The following is a 23604-nucleotide window of genomic DNA, read 5'->3' as shown; positions in this document are numbered from 1 at the left end:
CAGTGGATGGCGAGGTCTTCTCACAGATGGTGTGCCTCCAGGGATGGAAGGTCTCTGACCTTGCCCTGGCCACGCCGCCTTCACCTCAGCCTGCTCATCTTCCCATGGAGGTTGCAGCCATACTGACCTGAGCTCTGTTATGTGAACTCTGACCCCCATCTTTTTTTTTTTTTTGGTTTTTCGAGACAGGGTTTCTCTGTGTAGCTTTGCGCCTTTCCTGGTACTCGCTTTGGAGACCAGGCTGGCCTCGAACTCACAGAGATCCACCTGGCTCTGCCTCCCGAGTGCTGGGATTAAAGGCGTGCGCCACCACCGCCCGGCTCTGACCCCCATCTTTATCTCAGTTTACCCACCCGCCACATGTGTCTGACAGCGTCCGCCTTATGTGTGGGAGCGCTACCTGGGCCGGTCCTGTTGGTCCTGGACACGCACCCCTGAACGTGGCCTGCAGAAGCCCACCCTCTGGCTTCCCAAGCTGTCTCCACCAGACCAAAGATGTCAGGGGGTCTGAAGAGTCTCAGCAATGTGTCCTCAGCAGGCTCGTCATGACTTTGCTCAGATACTGACCTAAGAGTCTCTTAGACAGTGACTCTGGCCCAAAGTTCGGTGAGTGTGGTCACCAGGTGCCTCACAGGACTGGCGATGGCCCAGAGTGTCCAGCCTCGTCCTCTGCACAGGGCACTCTGAGCACTCCAGGATGATGAGGGTACAGGAGGCCATTTTGAAGTTCCCAGTGGCAAAGTCTGCCCAGGGTGCTAGGTGCACAGAATGGACAGCTCTTGGCACAACACATGCCCCACTCTGCGGGGCTGTCCCTGAGCTGGATGTGAGTGAGGCTTCTGGCAAACTGTTGAGGAGAGCCAGGTGATGGCAGAGATAGGCTGCCTGTCTGATCCTTCTTCTCCTGTGGCTGCTATGGGGTCCAGGATGCTGGGGACCTTCTTGTCCAAACCAGCCTTAACTTTTTCCATCGTTATAAGAAAAACAAAAAACAAAACCACATTTTCACAGAGAATTGGAACCACCAGGCCTGGCTTCAGAACAATCCATTAAAAATCAGTCACCCAGCCGGGTGATAGTGGCGCACGCCTTTAATCCCAGCACTCGGTCATCAGAGGCAGGTGGATCTCTGAGAGTTCAAGGCCAGCCTGGCTACATAGTGAATTCTAGGACACACAGGGCTATACAGAGACTAGATCCTGTCTTGGAAAGATGGGGGGGGTTGAGCTCACATAGAATAGTGACAGTGCCCATCATGTGGCAGTGCAGACACAGTTGAGCAGCATGTGGCAGTGTGGGGGGCATTGGCATCAGTTAGCAATGACCCACCTGCCGGGTCTCCAGAGTTTGGGGCTGGCGGACTTGGGAGGGGAGGTGGCCCTTGGCTGTGTTTTTCTCAGAGCACCTTTCCCAGCCTGGGACCCTAGGTGTCCAACATAGCCGTGGCTCTGACCACATCCTCTTAGGATGACTCTGACTCTTCTGAGCAGATGAGCTGGACAGAGCAGCCAATGGTCTAGGTTGATTCTTATCATATAAGGCCATAGGACAAGGGCCGGGAGGAGGAACCAAGGGTCCCCCCTCTGACTGGCCCGGCAGCAGTGTGTATGGCCACCTATCTTTGTCACAGCTCTAACAACCTTAGCCCGTTTGTCCTCAGCTCTGACCACATTTTCCTCCAGCCAGCTTCTGCCTCCTTGCCCCTGAGGGCAGCTGCCCCTGGCTGGCCAGGCTGCGAGATGCCCCTGGCTGGCCAGGCTGCGAGATGCCCCTGGTCCTTCTTCTACTCTCCTCAGGATGTAGATAGCTGCCACATCCTGAGGGCCCAGCAATACAAATGCTGCCCTTACAAAAGGCTGCTGGGTATGGGCTCTGCTGGTACATGGGCCAGGCCTTGCTGGACAGCCATGTGCAGGTCAGGACTCCCTGGGCAGGGCAGATTCCAGAACCAGGGAACAATGGCTTGTCAGAACTGTCTGAAGGTCTGTATGACCAAGTGCCAGCCGCAGTTAGTGGTTTTCCCGCCCATGGACCCTGGGAGATGAGTACATCTCTCTGAGCAACATCTGCCAGGCCTAGGAGTCAGTATGGGAGGGGAAGTCTGATTTTTAATTAAGGAAGGACCTTTTCTGAGTCTGAACTTCCACACTGAGCACCATCTTCTGGTTGCTGAGCTTGAGATAGTGGGACATCAGTTGAGACGCTGATAAGGCCTGCAGGGGGGCACACTGCTGAACCGTGTGGAGGCCATCTCTCTTACTCAGGCCAGTGGGTAGGCTGGGGGTCCTATGGCCTTCTGAGAACAGCAGGTAAACCTGCCAGCTTTCATTTGGGTGGGCGTCGTCTTGCCGTTTAAGTGAAGCTGGACTTTGAGGCATGCTCATTGATGTGGATGGATGAGGTCTGGCCAGGAGGCCCCTACAGGTCCATCTGGAAGAGGAGATCAACCTAGGATAGGAAAGCTTTTCAGCGCATGTAGCATCTAGATACAGGTAAGTCTAAGAGACAGGCAGGTAGCATGGGCCACGCCATCTCCTTCCTCTGTGTTGGGCCACACACAGGAGCTGCCTGGGACCCTGGAGCCTGGACAGACAGTGGAAGTGGGAATCTCTGTCCCCAGAACTGAACCCACAACCTAGTGTGCCCAGCACTCAGGAGTGTGACTAAAGTCTGAGACTGAGGTGTGACTGGGCCCTGCAGTCTGCTCCTGGCCTGAGTGGTCCGGGGCTTCTGGGCACCGGCTTCAGCCTGCTGCAGCCGGGGCCTCACGGGATTTCATAACACATCTGAACTGTGATCAAGAATCAGTCATTTCATGTCCCCAGGAAGCAGTGCTCACAGGCAGCCTTCTGTAATGCTGCGGAGCACAGGAAGAACGTTCTCACCACTCTGTGGGGTGCTCTCCTGAGTGAACCTTTGAGGCAGATCCTCCTCCAAAATGTGGCCACAGTAAAATCCAGGTGTGGCCCGGTGGCTCCCAGAACCAACCTGTGAAAAGCACCCAGAGTCCAGGCAGACTACAGCTGTGATGACCATGACCCAGAAACCAGATGTAACTGTGATCCAAAATCTAGGTGTCAATCCAGAATCAAGATATAACCAGGACTCAGGTTCCAGATCTGAGCAGCATTTTGGATTAATGCTGTGACTGGACCGAGAATCAAGGTGGAAACAAGACCCAGAAACCTAATTTGAACAGAACCCATAACCCAAATGTGCATGGCCCCAGTTTTAACGGTGTGACTGAACCCAGAATCAAGATGTATCCAGGATTAAGAATCAAGGTATATCTGGGACTCAAGTCATACCCAGAATCAGGGTGGATCAGGACCCAGGATCAAAGTGTGACTGGACCCAAAATCAGGGTGGATCAGGACCCAGAATCAAGGTGTGACTGGACCAAGAATCAGGGTGGATCAGGACTGAGAACCCAGTGTGCCCAGCACTCAGGAGTGTGACCAGGGTCTGAGATGACGTGTGACTGGGCCCTGCAGTCTGCTCCTGGCCTGAATGGTTCTGAGGCTTCTGGGCACGGGCTTCAGCCTGTTGCAGCCGGGGCCTCACGGGATTTCATAACATGTTTTATTTTCATTTTATTTGTGTGGATACCTTCTATTTACCACCCTCGAAGCTTGTTTTCCATTTCCAGGGCTGCTGTAAGATTTCCTTTCAAAATATAATCACTTAAGTGAAAAATCCATTTGAAGAAAACCTTCAAGTAAACAGTGAAGTGGGCAGGTGAGGCAGGGTGGGGCAGGGTGGGGCAGGGCATGGGCCCCTGCCCGGTGGTGGCAGGACTGGATATGGAAGGGGTGAGTAAGGAAGGAAGAGGTTGGGGGATAGATGCAGACCCTCTAGAGCAGCCAAGGCTAGTACTGGCCGACTAGGACCACCATGGCAGTGGCTTGTCTAGCTTGGGCTTTCAGTCCTTTCTGGTCTCATGGCCATACATGGACTTGAGGTGAGGCTCAGCATGGGCCTGCCTTCTCCCTGTGGCAGGCCCAGGACTGTCCGTTCACATGAACAGTGAAGACAGAGGAGCCGATGCCCAGTCACAGAGACATCCGTGGTCACTGCTGCTTTTCTGTTCACAGGTGCTGAGGAGGCCATGTTGGCAGCATTGGATATTCCACTCTGTGGTGTGAACCCAGGGCCTGGATCTGTCACGAACCTGCATGACAGGGACAGGTCTGAAACCCCAAGATCAGGATGCGCTACTGACTGAAGTCGATCCCGGTGGCAGAACCTCCGGAGTTGGCTGTGGTGCCGGCCCATCCGCCTCCCACCCCAGCAGACAGGGACCTTTCCAGAAGGTTGTGGATGCCACCAGCTAGTAAATCAGACTCCTTGCCTCTACCTGGGAGCTGTCTGGCAAGGAGTTATAATTCTTGAGTCTTCTGGGATGCACTAGAGGTGTTGCAGGCAGACTGGAGTGGGCGCCCAGGTCAGAGTGGGCAAGGTGCCCTCTGGGGACCCCAGAGCTGGCTGAGGCCTTGCATGGAGTTGTGAGATTTACGTAAGAGAAATGTACTACAGAAATATTGATACTGATCATGTCCTCACACACTGTCCATGTCCTCACACACTGTCCATGTCCTCACACACTGCCCATGTCCTCACACACTGCCCATGTCCTCACACACACACTGCCCATGTCCTCACACACACACTGCCCATGTCCTCACACACACACTGTCCATGTCCTCACTCACACACTGCCCATGTCCTCACACACACACTGTCCATGTCCTCACATACACACTGTCCATGTCCTCACACATTGTCCATGTCCTCATACACACACTGCCCATGTCCTCACACACACACTGCCCATGTCCTCACATACACACTGCCCATGTCCTCACACACACACTGTCCATGTCCTCACATACTGTCCATGTCCTCACACACACACTGTCCATGTCCTCACACACACACTGCCCATGTCCTCACACACACACTGTCCATGTCCTCACACACACACTGTCCATGTCCTCACACACTGTCCATGTCCTCACACACTGCCCATGTCCTCACACACACACTGCCCATGTCCTCACACACTGCCCATATCCTTACACACACACTGCCCATGTCCTCACACACACACTGCCCATGTCCTCACACACACACTGCCCATGTCCTCACACACTGTCCATGTCCTCACACACTGCCTATGTCCTCACACACACACTGTCCATGTCCTCACACACTGACCATGTCCTCACACACACACTGCCCATGCCCCTCTGACACTTCTTTTTTCAAGATAGGCTTTCTCTCTGTAGCCCTGGTTGTCCTAGAACTCACAGAGATTCAACTGCCTCTGCCTCCTTAGTGCTGGGATTAAAGGCATGCTCCACCACCGCCTGGCCCCTTCTGACACTTCTCTACACAATGTCACAGCTCTACGTGCCTCTAAGCAGATGTGTCCCTGGACACTTCTTCCTATGCTCGAGGCTGTGCTGGGCTCTGATGTTTCTCTCCTCTGAGCTCCAGAATTCCCTGTTCTCTTCCCCAAGACCTCTCCTTTACTGTGGGAGTTGCACGTGCATATGTTGAATGGCCTCCTGGGGGATGCCAGACCCCTGGCACACTTCTCAGGAGGCAAGAGTACACCTTGGGAGGCTTGTGTAGGGGTGACTGATCTGGGGTGGGTCTGGATGTATTTAGCAATGGGCCTTGGGAATGGGTGCTGGCCAGGAAGGTGTCCCTGAGCTGCCCACTCCCTGGCCCTTTCCTGCTGCCCCTCAAACAGCCTTTCTCTTTCTTATCATGGGTCAAGGCCTGTGTGCACAGATATGCCAGGCTTTTGGTGTGGATGACCCAGATGGGGAACCTCAGCCAGATAGAAGGGGCTTGATGGAGACAGTAGCCTGAGTCTCGGTCAAAAGACATCCTTAATAGTCCCAGAGACAGTAAGGGAGAGGGAGGCAGAGCCCCAGCAAGGCCTTCTTGGGAGCCTTGTGTTCTTTTTTTTTTTTTTTCTTTTTTGGTTTTTCGAGATAGGGTTTCTCTGTGTAGCTTTGCGCCTTTCCTGGATCTTGCTCTGTAGACCAGACTGGCCTTGAACTCACAGAGATCTGCCTGCCTCTGCCTCCCGAGTGCTGGGATTAAAGGTGTGTGCCACCACCGCCCGGCCAGCCTTGTGTTCTTATCAGGTCTCCCACCCCACCCCACTGCCCACCACTACTCCATGGTTTCCCTCAGTGCTGGGGGTAACCATTCCTGTCCTTGTCCCACCCAGTTCCTGTGCCCCATCCTGTCTGAAGGATGATGGCCCAGCCTGGCTGATTGCCAGCCTCTGATGGGCGGGATGAGCTCTGCATGAGTCCTTCTGCATATGACCACTTGGGGCCAGAGGAGGAAACAGGCTTCTAGAGGCAACCATCCTTACGGAGGTCTCAGCTGACACAGACCTGTAGCCATGTCCTCAGAGAAGCTAGGTTTTCCAGGGTGCTCCTCTTTTTTTTTTTTTTGGTTTTTCGAGACAGGGTTTCTCTGTGTAGCTTTGCGCCTTTCCTGGTACTCGCTTTGGAGACCAGGCTGGCCTCGAACTCACAGAGATCCACCTGCCTCTGCCTCCCGAGTGCTGGGATTAAAGGCGTGCGCCACCACCGCCCGGCCCAGGGTGCTCCTCTTAATGGGGGAACTTCAGCATGCTTTGAAGGTGAGGAGGGAGCAGTGAGGCAGGGTGAACAGAGAGAAGGCCTTCCAGTCTGTGCGATCAGGGGGATGATACCTGTGCGTGGCACATTCTGAGGGAGTACACAGATCCATCACATCTCATGCCTTGGTGCTCTCGGGGCTGGTGATGTTGGAGGCACACCTCAGTTCCTCACTGTTCTCCTGGGGCAGAACGGGCTGTGGGTTCTCAGCCTTGAGAATTCTTCTCTGGGCTCCTGCGTTCTGTCAACTCTTGGCTACTCAGAGGCCTCCTTAGCCTCCTCCAATGCTCCGAGTGAGGTTCCTAATCCTGGGGTTGCTCACCGCCATGCCCTACTGCCTCTGGGCCTATTGAAGACATCTCCTCTTGTCTTCTGCCCAAGATTCAGGCTCTAGCATTTTAGATGGGGGCAGTAGTGATGGAGTCCTTTTCCTGGAGGCCACCATGTGCTGCAGCCAACTCTGGTGAGTGAGAACTGGTCATTCAGGTCTCCATTCCTCCCGAGTGGTGACTCCAGTTAGGACCTTAGAATTTGCTGGAGTAGGTACCTTTGCAGCCTGATGTATTGCACTTGGGCACACATTCGAAATCAGAGACCTCTGCCCACACCCAGTTCAGCCTGTAATACCTCATGGCTAGAGGGTCCACTCTTCCATACTGGCCACTCTCCATGTCATCCTCACAGAACCTCAGGGTGAAGGGCAGCCCTCTGCCAGGGAATGGGAGCTCCTAGGGTGGACTCTCCATGCTTCCTGAGGACATTCACAGCTAGTCCCTGAAGGGAGCTCTATCAGGGAAGTGACTGTCTAGGTGCCTGAGTGGACAGGAAGTTGGGAAGGCCTGAGGGCCTGTGAGGGCCAGTCTTAACTCTCAACTTAAAACCATCTAGCAGCACCTTCTGGGCATGTCCATAAGTGTGATTTTGGGAAGCCTGAATAATTAGAGAAGACTCACTCTGCCTTTGAGTGGGAGACTTAAAATCTGAGACAGAAGACAAACTGAGTATCAGTGTTGAGTTCTCTCTGCTTACTGACTGCCAAACAGCATGACCAGTCACCTGGACTTCCAGACATAACGGCTTTCCAAATAGGGTAGATGGCACTCTCAAACTCTGAGTCAAATAAACACACCTTCACTAAGTTGCTTTGGTAAGGTAGGTTGGTCAGAGTGAAGAGAAATACACCTAACCCAGGAAGCTACCTAAGACAGGGGCCTACCTAACACAGGGACCTAACACAGGATAACACAGGGCCTACCTAACACAGGGACCTAACACAGGACCTAACACAGGGACCTAACACAGGACCTAACACAGGACCTAACACAGGACCTAACACAGGACCTAACACAGGACCTAACACAGGACCTAACACAGGACCTAACACAGGACCTAACACAGGACCTAACACAGGACCTAACAAACACAGGACCTAACACAGGACCTAACACAGGGACCTAACACAGGACCTAACACAGGACCTAACACAGGATAACACAGGATAACACAGGACCTAACACAGGACCTAACACAGGACCTAACACAGGATAACACAGGATAACACAGGACCTAACACAGGACCTAACACAGGACCTAACACAGGACCTAACACAGGACCTAACACAGGACCTAACACAGGACCTAACACAGGACCTAACACAGGACCTAACAAACACAGGACCTAACACAGGACCTAACACAGGGACCTAACACAGGACCTAACACAGGACCTAACACAGGATAACACAGGATAACACAGGACCTAACACAGGACCTAACACAGGACCTAACACAGGATAACACAGGATAACACAGGACCTAACACAGGACCTAACACAGGACCTAACACAGGACCTAACACAGGACCTAACACAGGACCTAACACAGGGACCTAACACAGGACCTAACACAGGACCTAACACAGGACCTAACACAGGACCTAACACAGGATAACACAGGATAACACAGGATAACACAGGACCTAACACAGGGACCTAACACAGGATAACACAGGATAACACAGGACCTAACACAGGACCTAACACAGGACCTAACACAGGACCTAACACAGGACCTAACACAGGATAACACAGGATAACACAGGACCTAACACAGGACCTAACACAGGACCTAACACAGGATAACACAGGATAACACAGGACCTAACACAGGACCTAACACAGGACCTAACACAGGACCTAACACAGGACCTAACACAGGACCTAACACAGGACCTAACACAGGGACCTAACACAGGACCTAACACAGGATAACACAGGATAACACAGGGACCTAACACAGGACCTAACACAGGGACCTAACACAGGACCTAACACAGGACCTAACACAGGACCTAACACAGGACCTAACACAGGATAACACAGGATAACACAGGACCTAACACAGGGACCTAACACAGGATAACACAGGACCTAACACAGGACCTAACACAGGATAACACAGGACCTAACACAGGATAACACAGGACCTAACACAGGAACTAACACAGGATAACACAGGATAACACAGGACCTAACACAGGACCTAACACAGGACCTAACACAGGACCTAACACAGGACCTAACACAGGACCTAACACAGGACCTAACACAGGACCTAACACAGGATAACACAGGACCTAACACAGGAACTAACACAGGAACTAACACAGGACCTAACACAGGACCTAACACAGGACCTAACACAGGATAACACAGGGACCTAACACAGGACCTAACACAGGACCTAACACAGGGACCTAACACAGGACCTAACACAGGACAGGAACTAACACAGGAACTAACACAGGACCTAACACAGGACCTAACACAGGACCTAACACTAACACAGGGAACACAGGACCTAACACAGGACCTAACACAGGACCTAACACAGGAACTAACACAGGATAACACTAACACAGGACCTAACACAGGACCTAACACAGGACCTAACACTAACACAGGGACCTAACACAGGACCTAACACAGGACCTAACACAGGACCTAACACAGGAACTAACACAGGAACTAACACAGGACCTAACACAGGACCTAACACAGGACCTAACACTAACACAGGGACCTAACACAGGACCTAACACAGGACCTAACACAGGACCTAACACAGGACCTAACACAGGACCTAACACAGGGACCTAACACAGGGACCTAACACAGGACCTAACACAGGACCTAACACAGGACCTAACACAGGACCTAACACAGGACCTAACACAGGACCTAACACAGGACCTAACACAGGACCTAACACAGGACCTAACACAGGATAACACAGGACCTAACACAGGAACTAACACAGGAACTAACACAGGACCTAACACAGGACCTAACACAGGACCTAACACAGGATAACACAGGACCTAACACAGGAACTAACACAGGAACTAACACAGGACCTAACACAGGGACCTAACACAGGACCTAACACAGGACCTAACACAGGACCTAACACAGGACCTAACACAGGATAACACAGGACCTAACACAGGAACTAACACAGGAACTAACACAGGACCTAACACAGGGACCTAACACAGGACCTAACACAGGACCTAACACAGGACCTAACACAGGAACTAACACAGGATAACACAGGACCTAACACAGGAACTAACACAGGAACTAACACAGGACCTAACACAGGACCTAACACAGGACCTAACACAGGATAACACAGGACCTAACACAGGAACTAACACAGGAACTAACACAGGACCTAACACAGGACCTAACACAGGACCTAACACAGGACCTAACACAGGACCTAACACAGGGACCTAACACAGGACCTAACACAGGATAACACAGGATAACACAGGGACCTAACACAGGACCTAACACAGGGACCTAACACAGGACCTAACACAGGACCTAACACAGGACCTAACACAGGATAACACAGATAACACAGGACCTAACACAGGGACCTAACACAGGATAACACAGGACCTAACACAGGACCTAACACAGGATAACACAGGACCTAACACAGGATAACACAGGACCTAACACAGGAACTAACACAGGATAACACAGGACCTAACACAGGACCTAACACAGGACCTAACACAGGACCTAACACAGGACCTAACACAGGACCTAACACAGGACCTAACACAGGATAACACAGGACCTAACACAGGAACTAACACAGGAACTAACACAGGACCTAACACAGGACCTAACACAGGACCTAACACAGGATAACACAGGGACCTAACACAGGACCTAACACAGGACCTAACACAGGGACCTAACACAGGACCTAACACAGGACCTAACACAGGGACCTAACACAGGGACCTAACACAGGACCTAACACAGGACCTAACACAGGAACTAACACAGGAACTAACACAGGACCTAACACAGGACCTAACACAGGACCTAACACAGGATAACACAGGGACCTAACACAGGACCTAACACAGGACCTAACACAGGGACCTAACACAGGACCTAACACAGGACCTAACACAGGACCTAACACAGGACCTAACACAGGACCTAACACAGGATAACACAGGACCTAACACAGGAACTAACACAGGAACTAACACAGGACCTAACACAGGACCTAACACAGGACCTAACACAGGATAACACAGGACCTAACACAGGAACTAACACAGGAACTAACACAGGACCTAACACAGGGACCTAACACAGGACCTAACACAGGACCTAACACAGGACCTAACACAGGACCTAACACAGGATAACACAGGACCTAACACAGGAACTAACACAGGAACTAACACAGGACCTAACACAGGGACCTAACACAGGACCTAACACAGGACCTAACACAGGACCTAACACAGGACCTAACACAGGACCTAACACAGGACCTAACACAGGACCTAACAAACACAGGACCTAACACAGGACCTAACACAGGGACCTAACACAGGACCTAACACAGGGACCTAACACAGGACCTAACACAGGAACTAACACAGGACCTAACACAGGACCTAACACAGGATAACACAGGACCTAACACAGGACCTAACACAGGACCTAACACAGGACCTAACACAGGACCTAACACAGGACCTAACACAGGGACCTAACACAGGATAACACAGGACCTAACACAGGATAACACAGGACCTAACACAGGATAACACAGGACCTAACACAGGACCTAACACAGGAACTAACACAGGACCTAACACAGGAACTAACACAGGACCTAACACAGGACCTAACACAGGACCTAACACAGGACCTAACACAGGACCTAACACAGGACCTAACACAGGACCTAACACAGGGACCTAACACAGGACCTAACACAGGACCTAACACAGGACCTACCTAGTATAGGGTCTTACTCCCAGTCCTCTTCACACCTTCCAACTCCCCTGGGACTTTCATTGAGGATGGAGTCTAGAATGGGAAAGAGGCAGGCACCTTGAGAAAATAACCCAGAAGACCTTTGCTTCTTAGAGATTTGCCTCTGCACATCACTAAACAAGTCCACAGTTCTTCTCAAGCAGGACACCGGGATTTCCAAGGCCACAGAGTCATATAACACAATCCCAGACCCTGTACCTACTTGGCTCAGTGTCTGTGTGTGGCAGGCCATCACTGGGGAGTTTGTCCCGGATGGGCCAGTATGGGAGAGGCTCTGGAGCTAGTGTGGAACCAGGAAGTTGCTCGATGAATCCTGTCAGCAAGGTAGCTGTGTTGGCTCCATTCATCAGCCTGCAGGCCCTCCTCAGGCCCCAGGCCTTGAAGCTGCAATAAATATTGATTCATTCAGGCAAATCAATGTGTTTCTGAGGATCTGGATCGAGAGCTAAGTTACAAGGATCAGGGCAAAGTCATACACGTGCCCAACTCTGGTGTCAAGGAAGAGCCAGGCTAAGGCTGAAATGGGATCTTCACTATCGAGGGTGCTGGAGGTTAGCGGGAAAGGGGCCTAGCAGATGCTACCCCAGGGTTTATGGGCATTATTTGGGCACATGTTTTTGTGCCTGCCTGGGCTTGCCTTGTGCTTGGCCCCCAGCCGCATTTTTGTCTCTTGCTACTGTCTAGGAATGAGGACCTGGGTCGGTTTTCTTCTGGTGGCTTTGGGTACAGGCCAGTGCAGATCAACCTAATGAGACAACTTCCCTGTTTTGGCTCCTGGTCCTCTGAAATCACAACATTCCCACTTCTGCCCCAACAGCTTTTCACTCTGGCCCTGGGCCCACAGAGTGGACCCCAAGCACACCCCCAAAGGCAGCTGCATCTCCTTGCTTACGATCCTCTGTCACTGATCGGGCCCAGCTGGGAGTCTGTAGGGACATTACCACCTTCATCATCCCTCGACCTTGGGGCTCTCGTATACTCTCCTCTCTTCACCTCGCCGTCCATATCTGCCTGTTCCCCTCCCACCTCTACCACCTGTAACCATCCTCCCCAGAGGGCAGGGTTGGAGACTGGGACCTTGCGAGGATGCCACCCACACGCTTCCTCGGGGGTGGATGAGTATCATATGCTCCAGGCATGCCGTCTCTGTACTGGTTCCGAACCCTGCTTCCCCCTAATTCTCCCTCCACCCCCATTGCCATAGTTGTTTCCTCTGTAACCATTTCATGGCCTGGCCGCACTCTGCCATGCTTCCTCCCTTGAATGTCAAGACTGGGTCTGGTGTGTTCTGCTCCGGTGGGGCCACTTTATTGATGAGAATTTGGCGAATGCAGATGTACTGTTTCTAGCTAATAGCCCCAAATCACTTGCACTGCCCCATTAGCGGGGAAGCCGGTCTGTGTACATTACATGCCACCTAAGTGGGAGCCCAGGCAGCAGTTTTATGACCCTATAAAACTTTGGGAGTTTATTGCTATTGAACAAACATGTAATCCGATGCTTCAAGTTCAATATATGTAGCCGGCAGCATTCAGAGCCAGCTGTGGCTGTGGCTCCCATGGCCAGAGCGAGCTACGGACATTCAGGGGCTTTGGAGCTGATTGGAGATTGATCAGCTGTGGGACGAGGGCAGGATTTATGGCAGCTGTGTGGGGTCGGTACTCTAGCATATTGAACAGCCCAAGTACAGGGGAGGGGAGGGGAGCTGTCTGGGACTCAGGGTAAGAGGCTGGTCAAAGGAGGCTGAACAGAGCTGCAGTAAAAAAGCAAGTGGAGAGAAATGGGCAAGTGTATCTCCCAGAGAGAAGGGCAAAGGTACAGGCTGCGGGAGGGGCCAGTGGCTAATCCTTCCTTACCTAAGGCTTTCACCTATCTCTCAATACAGTCCCTTGTCCATCCAACTATTTCTCCACCTGTCCATTCATCTGCCACCTATCCACCCATGCATGCATGCATGCATCTACACATGCACACATGCATCCACCCACCCATCCACTCATGCATCCACCCATGCATGCATCCATCTGCCCACGCATGCATGTATTCATCCTGTCATCCATCTTTCCATCTGATTAACCATCACTTTGTCCCCCATCTGTCCCTCCTTCTGTCTATCCACCTATTTACCCATCAGCCACCTATTCATTATCCCCCCCCCATCCACCTGTGGACTTGTGTGTCTGTCCATCCACTCACTCACCTCCTGCCCACACACACTTGATCATCCATCCTTCCAGTCCAGAGCTTCCCACCCCCATCCAAGAACAGGGCTTTCCTAGACCCAGAGGACCAGAGCCTGGGAAATCCAAGGTGGCTTACCCCACCCTGCAGAAGATCCTGACATCCTCAGAACCTTGTTCTTGTGTTTACATTCCAGATATGTATTTTAAAGGGTGGAAATCTCCACTGCTAATGGTGGTGTATTTATCTCCTCCCTGCCTTGTCCTGTGCACATCCTTCCAACTTCACGCCTCTCCCAGACTGGCCATCCTTTGTGTTTGACTCTTGTGAGATTTTATCAAGAATGTTTTCCAGGTGCCGTTTCCTGCTCTGTCTTCCTCAGCATTGAGGCAAGCCACCGCGGCCCACGAGTCCTGATCTGGCTTTCTGTGCATGGTCGGTCAACACAGAGTCCAATAAAGGCTCTGGGCTGAAGGGTGGGATGGCGACTTCCGTCGCTTTACAGCTGACTGGAACCTCGGAACAGAAGCTGCTGTAACTCAGGCAAAGGGGCCAGAATGTTGCTGTGTGCTCACTGTGTGTAAGGACATGCGTGTATGTGTGTGTGTGTGTGTGTGTGTGTGAGTGCATGCATACGTGTGTGAGTGCATGTGTGTGTGTATGTGAATGCATGCATGTGTGTGTGTGTGTGTGTGTGTGTGTGTGTGTGTGTGTGTGTACAGGCCACACTCATTGCATCATCTGTAGTGCATTCACATCTTTCTCAACATTTTGCTTCAGAATACCTCTTGCCATGTTAATAGTATTAATTTTTTGTCACATTAGTGTCAAACATTTACCTGACACATTGCTCATCTTTTACCTTGATGTTTCTTTGGCGCCACCTGAGAATTTAGCTTTTGCACAAAGAGCACTCATCCTGGCTTTTTTTTCTTAGAAAGTTCTTTTCCACTGGGATTTGGTGTCTGTTTTCCTTCCTGTTCCTTTCAATGGTAAAATTATGTTCTGGCATCTCCGTCTTACCTCCAGCCCACATGGTGAGCCCCAGATTCTGGCCTAAAGGACCCTGGGTTCTTGCCCCTCTGCCACCCGCACCCCATCACCTGACCATGTGTGCCCACGCCCCTCACATCCCATCACCTGACCATGTGTGCCCACGCCCCTCACATCCCATCACCTGACCATGTGTGCCCACGCCCCTCACATCCCATCACCTGACCATGTGTGCCCACGCCCCTCACATCCCATCACCTGACCTGTGTGCCCATACCCCTCATCACCTGACCATGTGTGCCCACACCCCTCACATCCCATCACCTGACCGTGTGTGCCCATGCCCCTTGGGCTTCAGCACATTCACTTGGGCTCATCTCTCAAAGAGCAGCCTCCAGACCTCCTGGGTGACTACAGAGATTTTACCTTATTTCTGGGACAGTCAGGACCTGTGGCCACTCCATGGGTGAGGGAGATCCCTGACCAGGTACCTGTGGATTCTCCACCCAGCTGTACTGCCTCCTACCTTAATAACATCCTGACTTTACCATCCTGAGCTCTGGACACAGTGCCAACATGTCCTTCCTCCAGAACACCCTCTACTGTGCTGACGGCCATTGCACAATCATCACTCCGAGAATGTTCTAGAATTACCAGCTTATCTCACCGCTCCCTCCTCTCACCCCTCATCTTCCTGTCTTCAACTCTATCTCATCATCAGAAAATGCATCCTGCTAGCTCAGTAGGCAGAGTGTCTGCCTAGCATACACAAAGCTCTGGGTTCAGTCCTCAGCACCGCATAAACCAGACATGATAGATAGCACACATCCATAACCCCAGGATCTGTGGGCTGGAAGCAGGAGGATCAGAAGTTCGAGGCCATTCTTGACTACATAGCAAATTCAAGGCCAGCCTGGAATACCTGAGATCCTGCTGAAAGAAAAGAGAAGAAAAGAAAGAAGTAGGGGAGGAATGAATTCCACTCTTGTTGCCTGTAGTGCAGGCGAATATCAGCAAAATCTCTGGACAGGTCTCTCGGCAGCTATATTTCAGGTGGTGGAGAGAGTGGGTGGAGTGTGAGGTGTTAGGGGAGCCAGGCAGTGTGAGTCAGGATTCCCCCAGGAACTTCTGTGTGGGAAGGGAGGGAGACCCAGGGCTAGATATCACCCTCCAACAATAGAGATAGCACTGGGTCCCCTGGCTTCTGTGTCCCCTTTTCTATACACTGCGATGCAGCTTTGGGTAAGGTGGGGACAGTTAACGTTTCTGTCTCCCTACTTTTGGTCAAAACTTTAAGTAAATCTTTCCACTTCTCTTTATATGTTACACTGTTTTCTCTTAGTTTGGGTGATATTTGGGCCCAGAGCCAGATATGACCAGGGCGGGCTCCAGTGACAGAGAGTGTCAGGACACAAAGGAGCAATAACTAGTGGTCTTTTGGGTGTCCCACCCCCAGAGTTTTGCTTGTGGCTTGCTGTCCCTGAATGACTCCACCCCAGGACACTCGAGTCTGTGGAGTTGTTAAAAGGTGGCCTTGACTGTTTGTGTGTGTGTGTGTGTGTGTGTGTGTGTGTGTGTGTGTGTGTGTGTGTTGCTAGTGAGTGAGTCCAGGGCCTTATGCATGCTAGGCAAGCGCTCTGCCACTTGCCCCCAGTCCAAGGCCCCACTTTCCTGTGCAACCACTGGCATCTCTGGACTCCAGCCTGCATTGTCCTGGGTGGGACACCAGGCCTGCCACATTTGGGGGGTACTGAGTGTACCCATTTGGGCTGGTCAGTAAAACTGGATGATCAGCCATTGAAATAATATGTGTGGCATGTCCAAAGCAGTACTCGGTGTACAAGTGCCCTCCCCCCGCCCCGAATGTTCCATAAATATCTTCTTCTAAAGACTCTCTGGTCCTTTTTGTCGGGTCATAGGCTCTGAATTCCATCTGTGGCATCTCTAAGTTCCATAGCCCCTCTGGGAGGTGCAGGGGACTGTCCAAGTGGGTCTCAAAGCTTAAGACCTCCTATGGCGCTGTGCTGAGGCTGCCATCCCCCACTCCCCAGCTTCTAAGTCTCTGGGGATTGAAGGAGTGAAGCTGGCAGAAGGGGCCCCTGCCCTCCCCGGAGCTGGCCCTGCAAGGCTGGTGTTCTCCAGGGTCTTTCTTGGTCCCAGAGGGCATGCCAGGCAGTGGCCAGGGCAGTGAAGCTTCAGCATCCTCAGACAGCCTCCGGAGTCACAGCCCATCCTCCAGCAGCTCACACCGGCAGCCAGCGTCTCCGGTCACAGCCAACCTAGCAGGGGGCCGCTAGGGAAGGGGGGCATATGGAGGCAGGTGGAGAAGCCTGGGAAATGACCCCTCCAGCATACTCACCAGCTCCCCAGGAGAGTCATGTGACCTCCCATTCTGGGGCAGGCAAACCAGCATTCTTAGGGAGACCGCAGAGCCTTTTCCAAGCCGGGCACAGATGGGGGCCAAGTAAAGCTGCCATATAGGTGCACAACATGGAGCCTCGTAATGAGAGACTAGCCTTGTCCTTGGCTACAAATGCAGTGATTCCAATGTGGCCTGTCATTGGGAAGAATGAGATATAGATCCAGGATAGATCCTGTGCCTCCCCTATGTGCTTGGACACTGGCTCACGTACCAGTACTGGCTGGTTGACGGTATGCATCCACAGAGGCTGAGGCCTAGAAGGAGGAAAGACAGGGCTATCTGCACAGAGAGTCTGGACAGGGAGAGGACTGAGGCTATGGTAGAAATGGGTAGAGGGTGAGCTTGTTCATCACTGGGGCAGCCAAAGTCCCAGAGAGGGTGTTGGAACATATAGGCTCCCAGCAGGGTCTGGGAAAGCTGGACGCACTGTCAGGCAGAGCAGGGGCAGCCTTGAGTGCCTGAAGCAGGATGACCACAGGACCAGGTCATAGGAGGGGTGGCTGCATCCATATTAGATGACAAATGGAGAGGGATCAGCCTCAGTTAACACTAGACTTGGACCCAGGCTGCTGTCCATCAACTTATTAATGCTAATTGCTGGGCTGCTGGCCTTGCCCTGTGAAGACTTGCAGAGAGGGAGGCAGGAGGGGGCTGGGGTGGGAAGGCAGGCCACTCACTGCCTACTGGCCTGGGTCTTGCCTTGTATCCACCAGGGTTGAAGCAGGAGACATTGCAGGGGAAGAGTAGGCCTCGGCTCCTCTGTCTTTTCCCAGTCTACCTGATTTTGCTGCCTAGTAACTTTGCCCTTTTCCTCTCTATTTCACTTCTTGCCCGAGCCATGCCAGAGTCTGTGGAGGGTAGAAGGAGGTTGTGAGGTCACTCAGTCACTCAACAAACCCTTCCCTGGTTATGTGGGTCTGGGAATGGGTGTGGGGAGCTAATCTTGACTCTCCACAACAACAGATTTGTTCAAGTCATCAGTTTTCATGGGGACAAATGTCTTGCTGGAGACTTTAAGTGTCCTGCTGTGGTGGCCTACCAAGCTGTGGCCTCTCTTGGCTTCAGGTAGGATCCTGGATGTAGGTAGCATCAGTGCTTTTGAAAGATGTGTTTGGAGCTACCTCTTTCAACAGGGTGACCAGGTCTTATTCCCCAGTTATCTGATATGGCTAAAGGCATGCAGACTGCTCTCCTCTGTGTGTCCCCATGTGTTCCCTGTCTCTTTGGAAGTCAGCCTGTGTGACAGGACCATGTCTGCTGGGGCAGCCTCTCTTGTAGTTGTAATGGTTTGTAGACCTCTTGCTGTCATGCGGGGGGCGGGGGAACCCGTGCAGTTTGCTCCAAAATGTCTCCGCTGAATTATTGGTTTAATAGCTGAGGAGCGGCAGGGTGCCAGCAATGCTCATGCTGGCTCTGGGATTTGGGAGGGGGCTCTGGGACAGGACCTGTCATTGCCCTGGGGGTATCCTGCTCCCAGTCAGGTGCCAAGAATGCAGGCAGAGAGGAGATTTATGTTCTCAGCCATACAAGGCACTAACACAAGAAGGCCGAGAGGCAGGAGCTGAATAATTGATTGTCCTGGCTTGCTGGGGGATGAGCTGGATTGAGAAGGTGGAGGCCCTACCAGTGCTGGAAACAGACTGAAAAGATGGGGTCACAGCCTGACTGGTGGACCCAAACGTGGGTACAGGGTCACAGGAGCCTTGGGTAAGTGTCATCATCCCTGCTGAACGGGGCTTCTAGGAGCTCAAAGGACCATACTGTTGGTTCCCTCGCAATTCCTTTCCTCACTTTTAAATCTACCTCTCCGGGAGTGTGGCTCAGCAGCCTCACAGCTCCATCAGCTGGGGCCACCCTGCCCACCCTCCTCACGCACAGAGAGCTTGCTGTGGTCCCCAGCAGGCTCTGCGCTTGGCTTCCTGTGCTTTGAGAGATGAATGAAAGGCAGGGAGGGATGGGGGCACTCAGCCTTCCTGTCCCGACTGCCTCGGCCCCCTCCCAGGAGCGCTCCAACATCTGCAGGGGCATCAGCTCTGTCTCTCCTTGCTCCCTCTCTAGCCAGGACACAGTCCCAGACACAGATTTCCTAGGGGAAAGTGGACTGCCAGGTCCTGGGGCCAGTGAGAAGCCCTTCAGGACAAAGCTGCTGGAGAGCCCTTGCCACTGAGGGCCCGAGCCCTTCCTGAGCCCGCTTCATTTGTATAAAGGGCTCTTGTGACTATAAGCCTGCTCTGTCCTCATGGGCTCATACTCCTGTGCCCTGGGGAGGGCTTGCTCACAAGCCTGTGCCCTCTGCTCAAGCCAGTGGGCTTCTCTCCAGCACAGGGCACAGTTTGCTTGTGTTTTCATGAACAAAAATTTTGCTATTCTTTTAGCTGCTGGCTTTGGGAGGGTCACCAGGTCAGTTTTCACAATGAGTGCCTAGTGTTAGGGCAGGGCTGGCAAGAATGGACACAGAGTTCTCCCTGGCAGTACCAGCCACACAGCCCACTGTGCCCAAGAGACCCAGCAGACTCTGGCTCAGCTTGCCTCAGTGTCTCTTCTAGGCCCACCCTGCTCAGTGTTCAGTGCTGTTGGATCCAACCTGCATGCCACTGGCCTCTGAGGTGTCACTGGGCAGATGGGACGATAAAATGCTCAGGTATGGAACATCCCACTCCCCACGCCCTGAGATTTTGAGGGGGTCACCAGGAGAACGCAGAGTCGTGAAATACAGAATAGGTGTTCCGTTGGGCCCGTGTTTCCATGGGTGATCATGACCCACACTCCTTCCTGGCCTCACATTGTGGCCTCAGTCTAGGGCTTGGTACATGACCCCGATTCTTTTCCACACTGTCCCTAGGAAGAGAGACATTTGCTTGGCCAGGGTAGCCAGGCAGATCATATACAGTTTGTTTTCAATTAACACTTGTTTAGCGAAGTTTCTCTTCCCCAAATCTCCCTGCATGCAGGCAGGGCTCCTCTTGGCCCGTGTGATCTGTTGAGCCCTTGCTCAAATATGAGCAGATTTGCCGCTTTCTAAACACCGCTAATCCAATTTGGGCCCAAGGGCTGGGCGGTAGGCAGCCTTGGGCAGCAGATGAGCTAGACTGTCTCTGGTTCACCAGTCGAAGGGCAGCTGGTGAACCCAGCAGGGCTGGGCGTGCGCCTGTGTGAGCCTCAGATTAGCTGTAGTGATGGGATAGGGCTGGAACAAAACCCGTTAACGGGACAGACACAGGGGAGCTCAGGGCATACAGCAGGCGTTTAGCAGGTACTTCAGGCTCTTCAGTCCCCTCTGCTCAGGGGGCTCCCCTTTCCTTCATCTGACCCCCCCAACTCTACCTTTAAGGGCTTTGCTTGGGAGTCTGTGTGGCTTCAAGGCCTGGGAACTTTGTTCTCAGGTCAAGGTTATGCCGACATGTGCTCTGATGGACGGGTCTGGGGCTGGGGGTGACCCTGGAGTGGGCTAGCACACTGGGTGGGGAGGAGTGTGAGGATATTCACCCTGAGTTGAGCACCTGGGGTAGTCCCTGGCCAGTGAACAGCTGGCTGCTTTACTGACACAGCTGTTAGCATCTGTTGGACATTACTGCCACATTGTGACCCCATAGGAAGGACCAGGACATTTATCAGAAATGGAACTGATGGATTAAAGTGGAACCGGGTGAATTGATTTTTCCCCCCTGAGCACTTAAATACCGCTCTTTGTCAGATCTCAGGGTGGCAGAGACAGGGAGAGAGACTCCACAGTGAGGGAGGAGAGAAGAGGCAGAGCATGATATGACAGCTGTGTGACAATGGCGAGGGGCAAGGGGCTGACCACGGCAGGGAGGGAAGAAAGCTGTGGGGACAGGGAGGGAGAGCTGGGTGGTGTTGGGGACAGTTGCACGCTTCTGAGCCTTTGGCAGAGGGGCCTTAACTACAGAAGCCTTGTCCCCACAGACTGGAAACAAGGGCTGACCCTCCCCCCCCACTAGGGTGGGACAACAAGGAAAGCCTAGTGGCATTCTCATTCTTTCCTTCACGTGGTAGACACTGCAATGAGGGGGGATGATAAGCAGCCAGCCCCAGGAGAGCATGGGCAGGGATGGTGAGAAGTCAGACTCACGTGCAGGGCTACAGTCTCTTCCTACAGGAGGTCTGGTGTTAGTGGGCTCAGGTATCCCCCCTTGTGTAGTCACTGCCCCTCTGTAGGGTCTTACCTGCTCGGCCCACCTCGCTGTGCCCCAACGTTTCCTTGTAGTCCCTCACCCGCTGAGGCATAACTAGTTCCAGCCCTGGTGTGGGCCACGTGGAGCAGGGTGGTTACCCTCCCATCTTAGCCCATGAATATGGCCAGAGGCTCCACAGGCATTACAGTTCCCTGGCTGGAATTCAAGACCATGTGTGGGTTGTGCACAGCGGCTCCTAGGTGGCCAGGGTGTAGTCCCACTGTGCCCACCTTCCAGCCTCATTTCTGTGGCAGTTTGCTTTGGCAGGAGATTTACAAGGGATGAACAGGCAAGCCAGCACCAAGCCTAGTCTGTGTCAGAGGACATGTTCAGCTTGACCTAGTGGTGGTCGCTACCCTAGCAGGGTTGCTCAGGTTCATGGCGGCCCCTGGTCCTTCCTGATGAAGCCTGGATTAGACAAGGAAGCGCTGAGCTGGAGAAGAAAAGAGCATCCGAGAGCTGGGTCCTGAAGCAGCTGCTGGAGATGTAGCATTGGGCCCTGGGGAAGAGTACTCACTTCCCACGTCCACTCAAGCCAGGGGCTGGACAGTGTCATGTGGGAACTGAGATCGTCCAGGTATACGCCATCTTTGCATGAGTCTGTAGCCAGAATGGGAAGTGTGTGTGTGTGTGTGTGTGTGTGTGTGTGTGTGTGTGTGTGTGTGTGTGAGAGAGAGAGAGAGAGAGAGAGAGAGAGAGAGAGAGAGAGAGAGAGAGAGAGAGAGATTTCCCACATTGAGTTTGCCAATTGATGGTCTATTATCTCTTACTTCTTCACCCACAAAAACAACAGGCTTAGGCATCAGGGCAGGTGGACTCTTCTGCTGCTTCCTTGTTGTGTGTGTACCAATGTATCATGTGCCCTAGGCTGGCCTTGAACTTGTCATATATTGGAGATGCCTTTATCTCTTGAGTGCGAGGCATCTAGACATGTCCTACCATGCATGATTTGTGTGATGCAGGAGACTGAACTCAGGGCTTTGTGTATGCTAGGCAATCGCTCTAACATCTGAGCTCCATCTCGGCCCTCCTTGCTGCTTTGTGAGGGTGGAGTCTGGGTGCTTTCCTGGGACCCCAAACCCTCCTTTCTGGAAAGCTGGGGTTCCTTTTAGAAGACACCCTTGTCTGAGGTTTGTGTGAGCCTGGGCCAGTCTAGGTGGAGGGTGGCTCCCACCCCTGGCTGTTTCCTGACAAGCTCTGGGCTGAGATGGCCACTGCCGTGCCTGGTGGACTCGCTGCAGGGAGACGGGCTGTTTGCAGGTGGGCTGGGCTGAGAGGCCCGGAGGCTGAGCAAACAGCACAAACTTTGTAAATATGCCTGTTTGCCCTGCTAATCGCTCTTGGCCTCTCCCGCCTAGCGGAGGATCTGCAGGCCTGGAGGCAGCAGGGGCTGGGCCTGCAGAGTCATCAGCACAGGAAGGGGTGTATCCAATAGAGGATAGCATGGGATCCCCCAGCACTGCCGCTGGGTGGTCCAGGTGCTTTTGTCCTGGGCCTGTTGAATCCCACAGCAGCTGCTCTAACCCTTCTAGGGTGAGGTGGGGACTGGGGACTGCTTGACTTGCCTCTGCCCTCTTCCCCGACCTGCCTTCCACAGACTATCTGTCCCTGTCTTCCTGCTCCTGCCCACTAAAAGTTCTGCTGCCCAGAAGTCTCTGGCCTGGTGCAAGGAGAGGCTGAGCTGCCCTGGCTCAGGAGGAGAACCCTAAGGCTGGGCCTCTGCCCATGGTCAGGACCTCCTGCCAACTTGGACCCTGCAGGCTCAT

At 52.8% G+C, this 23604-nt stretch overlaps 1 long non-coding RNA gene across 1 annotated transcript; it reads right to left on the bottom strand.

Moving 5' to 3' along the window:
* Positions 1-210: 210 nt before the first annotated feature.
* Positions 211-17484, bottom strand: LOC128111823 (uncharacterized). Its single transcript, XR_008218766.1, has 3 exons — positions 12252-17484; positions 12011-12082; positions 211-4171 (listed from the first exon to the last, which is right to left on the bottom strand). It is a non-coding gene; the product is annotated as an uncharacterized LOC128111823 (long non-coding RNA).
* Positions 17485-23604: the final 6120 nt, after the last annotated feature.

The sequence above is a fragment of the Peromyscus californicus genome, unplaced genomic scaffold, assembly GCF_007827085.1.
Source record: "Peromyscus californicus insignis strain IS unplaced genomic scaffold, ASM782708v3 Scaffold_16__1_contigs__length_79575227, whole genome shotgun sequence".
NCBI classification, from domain to species: domain Eukaryota; kingdom Metazoa; phylum Chordata; class Mammalia; order Rodentia; family Cricetidae; genus Peromyscus; species Peromyscus californicus.
The sequence above is the reverse complement of the archived record's forward strand: the minus strand, read 5'-3'. Positions and strand labels throughout refer to the sequence as shown.